The sequence below is a fragment of the Hevea brasiliensis genome, unplaced genomic scaffold (assembly GCF_030052815.1).
Source record: "Hevea brasiliensis isolate MT/VB/25A 57/8 unplaced genomic scaffold, ASM3005281v1 Scaf15, whole genome shotgun sequence".
Lineage (NCBI taxonomy): Eukaryota > Viridiplantae > Streptophyta > Magnoliopsida > Malpighiales > Euphorbiaceae > Hevea > Hevea brasiliensis.
In genome coordinates this window covers 122,980-131,771 of record NW_026614641.1, presented here as the reverse complement: position 1 = coordinate 131,771, position 8,792 = coordinate 122,980, and the positions used below count along the sequence as shown (strand labels likewise).

General features: G+C 36.2%; 1 non-coding gene across 1 annotated transcript; it reads right to left on the bottom strand.

Moving 5' to 3' along the window:
- Positions 1–1,034: 1,034 nt before the first annotated feature.
- LOC131176520 (small nucleolar RNA R71) lies at positions 1,035–1,141 on the bottom strand. Its single transcript, XR_009146542.1, has one exon. It is a non-coding gene; the product is annotated as a small nucleolar RNA R71 (small nucleolar RNA).
- Positions 1,142–8,792: the final 7,651 nt, after the last annotated feature.

Here is an 8,792-nt window from a genome sequence, read left to right as displayed (position 1 = left end):
CTCTCCCCCCCCCCTCCCCCCCCCCCCCAACCTTTGTTCTTTTCCTATTACACAAGTGCACGAAATTTAGTAACTCAGTCTCTAGGGTTCGACCTGGATTACCACTTACTGCAGAAAATATTTCATTACTGGTAAATTCAGTTAATTTAATTTTTGGTGGAATTGACAACCACCAAGAAATTTTGGTGCCATTGCCGGGGACTGAAGTTTATTGGATTTTGTGTTTTTAGTGTTAGGATATTTTGTTATTAACTTTGTTTGTGAAGTGTTGCTATTTTCAGGTTTTCGGAAAAAATTATGGTGTTACTATTCATCGATAGATTTTTGGTTGAATTAGGAGGACGCTCCATACTTTTTTTGAAGGAAATGACGTTCTGATCAAGACCAATCAATCCTCTAGATTTCTTGGCCCCACCCTCTTGAGGCCAAATTCTATTATTTTCTAGGGTTTTGAGGCATTTTTTTGTTTTTACTTTGATTTTTTTTTTGTTTATGACAAGAACTTCTCAATTTGGTGACTTGCTCTTTGATCCAGAAGTAGAAAAAATAGCTAAACAATTGAGAAAATTGGCTAAGCAAGCTAGGCAGATTCTGAGTACATCTGAAGGAGTCCAATCTCTAAGGAAATTAAGTTTGGATTCAAATTCAGATTCAGATTCCAAAAACGAAACCATGGCTACTAGGACTTTGAAAGAGTTGGCTGCCCTTGATCTAAACCAATAACCTTTGTGTATTCAATACCCTGCTTTAAATGTTGCTTTTGAGTTAAAATATGGACTAATCCATTTATTGCCTAAGTTTCTTGGTCTTGCAGGTGAGGATCCATATAAACATTTAAAGGAATTTCATGTTGTGTGTTCCAGCATGAAACCTCAAGGAGTGTAGAGGACCAGATCAAGCTTTGAGCTTTCCCTTTCTCACTGGAAGGCACATCTAAGGATTGGTTGTATTACCTTCCTTCTGGATCCGTCAACTCATGGAATGAAATGAAGCGGATATTTTTGGAGAAGTATTTTCCTGCTTCCCGTACTGCCAACATAAGAAAAGAAATTTGTGGCATCCGACAGTATAATAGAGAGAGTTTGTATGAGTATTGGGAGCGATTTAAGAAGCTGTGTGCAAGTTGTCCCCATTATTAAATAAGTGAGTAGCTTTTGATTCAGTATTTCTATGAACGAATTCTACCAATGGACCACAGTATGATAAATGCGGCTAGTGGAGGAGCTTTGGTTGACAAAACACCAGAAGATGCAAGGAGGCTGATTGCTAACATGGAAGCAAATTCTCAGCAGTTTGGAATGAGAATGGATCACACACCTATGAAGGTTAATGAGGTAAGTACATCAAACCTTGAGAAACAGATTTCTGATTTAACTTCTTTGGTGAGATAATTGGCTATAGGGAACATGCAAACTATTAAGGTATGTGGAATTTGTTTGGGTTCGGGTCATGCTTGTCACACCTTACCCCTCTGTAAGGCATAACATGATCCCGTAGAATACTTAATAAACTACTGAACTCCACCTACCGATAACTCATTAAGTATCCTACAAGGGATTTTAAAACCATTTTCTTACATTTTGGAAGTGGTGAGCATTTTGGTAAGAATTAAAATTATTTATTTGAAGCTTTAAAACTAGTACAAACTGTCACACCCTACCCCTCTGTAAGGCATGACATGATCCCGTAGTATACCTAATGAATTATCAACTCCGTCTACTGATAACCCATTAAATACACTACAAGGGATTTTACAAACTTTTCGTACTTCTTTCACAGTGGTGAGCACTATTTACAGGTGTTAAAAACTTTTATGAACTGAAGTGATAGAACTAACACATTTGACTTATTTGGAATTTCTATAAAAATTTTGGCAGAGTGCCATCTGTACTTTGGATAAAACAGATCTTCAGAAAACCTGTAAAAAGCACTTCAATATTTTTCCAAATCTCAACTCTAACAAAATTCAACACAATATTTTTCTCAACTCAATCCACAACAATTTTTCAGTATTTTCAAAGGACGGGATAAAAGAAATATAATAAAAATTTTACAAGTCAAAATAACTCATAATTCACTTTACAACTTCAATGTACAATTTTAATTTACAACTGCTCAAATAATTTACATACATATTATTACATGCATACATCAGACCTATGTACATGGGTATACCTATAATATACCTGGAGCTGGTCTGAAATTAACTTCAAAGAAACTTACTCACTGCTCTATGCTCTTCTTACTCATGACAAAGATACAAAGCTATCATTGAGTGGTGAACCTGCAGTGCACAACTATAATTTAAAACATAGTACAATATACATTAACAAAATTTACAGTAAATAATTTGGAAATCTGAATACTCATCAAATTCCAAAACTCAAAATATTCATTGCCAATAATGTAAATCATTTGTATAAATGACTTTGATCACAAAATTCAATTTATCAAATCATGACTAACCATTTAAGTAATTCCAACAAAATCAATTATACATAAACCATAATTGAAATCACAATTCTTTACCATTCAAAAGCCATTCTGTATCTCAAAAATCATTACGTATCTCAAAAATCAATCTTTATCTCAAAAACATGTTGTATCTCAAAAACCATGCTGTAGCTCAAAAACCATGATGTATCTCACAAATCATTCTTTATCTCACTAACTATGCAAGACTAATCCGAATAGGGCCATCTTCAATGTGATTCTAACTCCCTATGGTGGGGGAGGTCGAATCATATTCTAACTCCCTATGGTCAGGGAGGTCGAATCATCGTGCACAGTACCATCACAATAATGAATCTTCCGCAAGGGCCATAACGATAAAATAAACTTAGATCTAACCTCAAATTAGAGGAAAATCTAAGCCTGTGCACATACCATGGTAATCAAAACACAACTAACTCCATTGTCTTCTCAACAAATGAGAGAGACGGGTAATAACCTAGTCAAACATCTATAGTGAGATATAAAATAATATCACAATCCTTTTAGTGAGCATAAATCATAATATAATTCGATTCAAATTCAATTCCAATATCCAATAATTTTATGCTCATCACAATTTAAATCACAAATTTGCATTTTTCCATGAAAATTACCATCACAATTCAAAATATATTCTATCACAATTTTCCAAAACATAATTTATTCAATCCATAACAATGCTTAATACTTGTGGAAATACCATTTCACAAAGCTAAATTCATACATACTATAACAATTTTCAATAATCATTGAATTAAATCCAATGCTTGTTAAACATAATACATAAGAAAAGTATGTCATTTAATCATATGAAATATTCAAACAAAATTAGATAAAAACTAGTTGTGCACAAACCTCTGATGACTATCTCCTGGTCTGGACTCAGTGTTTCCTCCCCTTTCCCTGAGTCTTTACTAACTGAGAAACACAATTTGAAGTGTTTCAGTACTAAATTAAACTGTCTCTATCGATAATGTTTGACAAATAATTCACTGAAAGCTATTATTTGCTTAATCACCTAATATACCGACCCTCGATGTGTTCTAGGTAATTTAGGTTTTAGTGTCATTAATATGTCACATTCGATAGGGTTTTAGGGTTGGTACGTTTTACCAAATTCATTTCCTTGTTTAGTGCATTTTAATGCAACTTGCTGGATTTCGGTATACTAGTTTGACCTAGCCGGACGACCTAGTTCCCTCGATTTTCGGGTTTCGATCAAAACTACAAAATTGTAGATCTATGTCTTACGGAACGCGGGGAAAAATTTTAGGTCAATCCGAGTTATGTAGACCAAGTTATGGTCATTTTACTGTTGCTGGTCAAATGGCATCAAATTTGGTCATTTTAGGTCAATTTGGTCAACTTTGGTTCGGCCAGTTTTTGGACCCGAAATTGTGCAAGCTGTTTGACTTGCTTATGGTCATTTCTGAGCTTTGTTGTCTTCATAAGACTTGTAGGTATGGATCTTAACTATTCATGGTTAAAATTTCAGGTCAATTGGACCTTTTTTGAGTGAGTTATGGCCTATACACTAACTGCTGCCCAATTGGTCAGTTTTCAGGTTTCACTTGCACTTAATCCGAATTGGTCATTTTTCATGTCACCTTGCAAGCAGAATTTTGGTATGCTTTCTTAATGAAAGTTGGCACATTTTGTGCCCAGTTTCAACTCCAATTGGTCTCATACCAATTGAAGTTACACATTTAAAGTTATAGGCTAAAATGCATACTGCCCTTAATTACCTTGCTTAAACATACATCAATGACACATTTACCTTATTATATGTCCACTTCCCTTACCAATTCTGTTTTGGTACATTACCAAAACCATATACCACCTTACCTTAATGTCATTTTGGGCAGATTACAAACATCCTCAATACACCAAATAAAACTCCAATTCATAAAGTCCAAATAAAACAATACATACACATGGACATTTCTAATTCTTACACATACTTTACACAACCAATTTACATACACACTCATCAATCCTCAATGTCACAATTCTGCCCTTATCTTCATGAACTCATACATTTATCAAAGAGTCCCAAGGCTGCCGAATTATTCCACAATGCCAAAGTGTCCTACAATTCATCAATTTCCATTCCAAGTGCACAATCACCATATAAATGTGGAATAATTTACTAGGACATTAAATCACCCTAATCAAATAATTTCTCATCAAATATATGTATGAATATTTCATTAAACATACAATTCCATGGCTGTCCAAAATTGATATATCAAGAACTCCTCAAACTTGAAAATTTTCTTCACAATTCAAACACCCATAACAAGTATACAAACTTTAATAAAGCAAAGTTCAAAAATACAAACTTACCTCTTTGGAAATTCTTCAAAACCTCACCAAAACTCTTCTTTCTTGCTTGCTATGTGCTGCCCAATGTGTGTAGACAAGAATTATTGAAGGAACTTATGTGGAATCAAGGCTTGATCATGTGGAGAAAGAGCTTGAAAAGTGGTCGGCCATGGAGGTTTCTTTAGAAATGACTTCGGCAATGAGGAAGAATGAGGAAGATAAAGTTGAATCTGTCCATATTGGGTTTATATATGTCCACCTATGTCCACTTAGTGCTCCACTAATGTTGATTAAAAATTAAATTAATCCAAGGTTCCTTTAATTACAATTATGCCCTCATTCTTTCACTTTTTATATAATATACCACAATTTAATTTTTCATGACATTTTCCAAGTGTAATATTATTTATTTTTAATGGACATTTAGGTCAAAAGACAACTCAGAGTGTCAAATGACCACAATGCCCCTGTTCGGGTTGTATTCCCGATTTTTCGGTAACACCGAGTTTTGTCCGTTTTTCGATTTCCCACTTTTCTTTGTACTAATTATTTAATTTTTCTTTGATATTTCTAACGATATTTATACTTCAATAAATATTTATTTGAGTCCTAAAAATATTTTTCAGGGTTCCCCGCGGTCCAGGGCTAGTCAACGGTCCACGCCGTGACTTCTCGGTGCGGTCACCCATCGCTAGAGTTCTCGGCTCGTTTAACTTGGTTACATTTCTTTGCTATTATTTTTCCTTTGTTTTCCTTGTATTTTCTTTTCTTGTATTTCATTATTTTACGTCTCCTCACTCATATCGAAGTGTAGTTCTAGGCATCCTAGCTGTCCGGACGACACTGGTCACTGGAACAGTAGAATGCACTACCGAACTTAGGGGTGTTACAATTCTCCCCCCCTTAAATAAATTTCGTCTCGAAATTTTTACCTAGTATTAGTCTCTGAACAGCTGTGGGTGTTGTCTCCTCATATCCTCTTCACGTTCCCAAGTAGCTTCCTGGCGTAAATGATGGTTCCACAGCACTTTAACCAGGTGTATCTGTTTATTCCTCAGCTGCTTCACCTCATAAGCCAGAATTTTTATGGGTTCTTCCTCGTATGAGAGGTCTGGATTTACTTCATTCTCTTCAACTAATAGTACATGAGATGGGTCTGATCTGTACCTCCTTAACATGGACACATGGAAAACATTGTGTATCCTTGCTAACTCTGGAGGTAATGCCAACCGATATGCCAAAGGACCCACTCTTTCCAGAACCTCATATGGTCCGATGAAAAGAGGACTCAGTTTCCCCTTCCTGCCAAATCTCATAATCCTCTTTCAAGGAGAAACTTTGAGGAATACCTTATCACCCACTGCATATTCAATATCTCTTCTCTTCAGATCAACATAGAACTTCTGACGGTCTGATGCAGCCCTGAGTCTAGCTCTGATCAATCTGATCTTTTCCTCTGTCTGCTTAACAATTTCTGGCCCAATCATCTTTCTTTCACCTGCTTCATCCTAATATAAGGGAGTTCTGCACTTTCTGCCATAATAAGCTTCATATGGAGGCATCCCAGTGCTTGATTGGTAGCTGTTGTTATAAGCGAACTCAATCAAAGGCAAGTGTGTATCCCAACTACCTTCAAATTCAATCACACAAGCCCGTAGCATATCCTCCAATATCTGAATAACCCTTTCAGATCGCCATCCGTCTGCGTGGGTGGAATGTCAGGTCTTGAAGTTCAATCTAGTTCCTAGGGCTCTCTGAAGACTACCCTAATCTAGAAGTGAACCTAGGATCTCTCGCCGACACAATCGACATCGCACTCCATGAAATTTTACAATCTCATATATGTACAATCCGCCAATCTTTCCGTGCTATAGTCCATTCGAATCGGCAAAAGTGAGCAGACTTGGTTAGTCTGTCAATTATGACCTATACTGCATCTTGACTATTCTGTGTCCTCGAAAGTTTCATCACAAAATCCATAGTTATCTGTTCCCTTACTATGTTTCATAGGGTGCCACTCATATGCTAGCTTGACACTTATTAATGTATACAAATTCTGTTAGTGGGATGTATCTGTCCCATCTCCTCTCGGATTCAATGACACAAGTTCTCGATATATTCTTGAGGGCTTATCACATTTTACATGTTATTATTATCATTTCATTTCATTATTTATAGGAACTCAATGAGTTTCCAAATTTACCCGAATTACTTGTTTCAATTGTCCATCTGTCTGAGGATGATACGTTGTACTGATATCTCTAAGCTTATAGCAATTACTGTGGTACAGGTAGTTCACATTATTGTAACCGAGTTACTGACTCTAGCTACCTTACAAGTGTAGTCTTTCGACAAGCTAGTTCTGAAGTTTTAAATTTCTGACTAAAATTTTCACATTTATTTCCAGTAATAGTACCCTATTCGGGTGCAACTGTATCAATTTATAGATTACTTACAAATATTCTTACTTTATTGTACCACGAGGAAGCACGTAGCTCTACACAATAATCCCGTGTTGGTGCTGAAATCTGCAGCTTACGATACAAACATCGAGAACATTACATAGTCACTACATTATAACCTCATGGACTAGGTTTTCTAACATCTTATCTTTCTCGAATCCACTAATATCCCAAACCGATTATGATTACAATTTCCTTTGACAATTACTAACAGTAACATCTTTCTCCTCATCTAGAGCAATTCTATTACTGTAACTTACTTTTAGGTCCTCTTGCCTTACATTAAGTAGGCTCGCCAATTAGCTTTATAATTTACGGTATGTTAGAAAATACTTTTAACTAACAATTCTTCCAAAATTAATGTCAACCATACTTGTTATTGTAGTTATTATCCTAAAGGACTAGTCACTAATACATCAAAATTCATTTCCATATAAAGGAATAACAACAGAACATATAGTTCTGACACTAACACACAACTAAGTAGTGCTGGGATCAAATAATAACTAATTATTTCTTTCAAAAATTAAAAACTTACCAGCAGCTACATCTGAAGTTTCTGCTCCTTTTACTTGGCGCATAGTGGACACTCCGACTGGTGCGCTACTATATTCGGGTTGATTCACTGTGTTATAGTGGTAAGGAGTACTAACTCTATTTCTATCTTGACTCTGATTGACGGTCTGTGAACTCTGGAGAGCAGATCGAGGTGGTTTAGCACAATCTTTAGCAAAGTGTCCAAGTTTTCCACAATTGTAACTGGCTCCAGAGGCCTTACGACAAATACCTCCATGTAGCTTACCACAAACATGGAAAAAACGGGCAGAATAGGAACTTCTGGTTGTTCGACGACTAGATCTTAGTGGTCTCCGCCCTGATGATCCGCCTCTATCATATTTCTGAGCTCGGGGTTCCTCAAATTCTTTTCTCTTCTCCAAATTACTGTTCGAACTCTGACCCATAGGTTTCTCCTCTTTCCATTTCACACCGCCTTGTGGGGTTGGGTCTCAGATTGGGCTTGGGACAGATTATCACCGCTTGTTGAAAGAAAGTGGCCATTTGTCGGGCCATTTGTGCGATAATTTGTACCCAGAAACTGCACAACAGCCTTCGACATTTTGTGGAGTGGGCCTCAACTTGTTCTTCCGCCATCACGCATCGCTCTATTGTCTCATTCTTCTCTTCCATTCTTTTCACGAATTTTCTATTCTGCATAACCAACACAAAGAGATTCCTCTCCATTAGTTCACATTTATGATGTAAATGTACTATATATATCAAACATTTGAGCAGTTGTAGTTACCGACAAAAAGATTTCAAATTCACAGTTCGAAATTCACTTTAAAACCATTGTTCTGATACCACTTAAACATGTCACACCCTACCCCTCTGTAAGGCATGACATGATCCCGTAGTATACCTAATGAATTATCAACTCCGCTTCATCGATAACCCATTAAATACACTACAAGGGATTTTAAAAACTTTTCGCATTTCTTTCACGATGGTGAG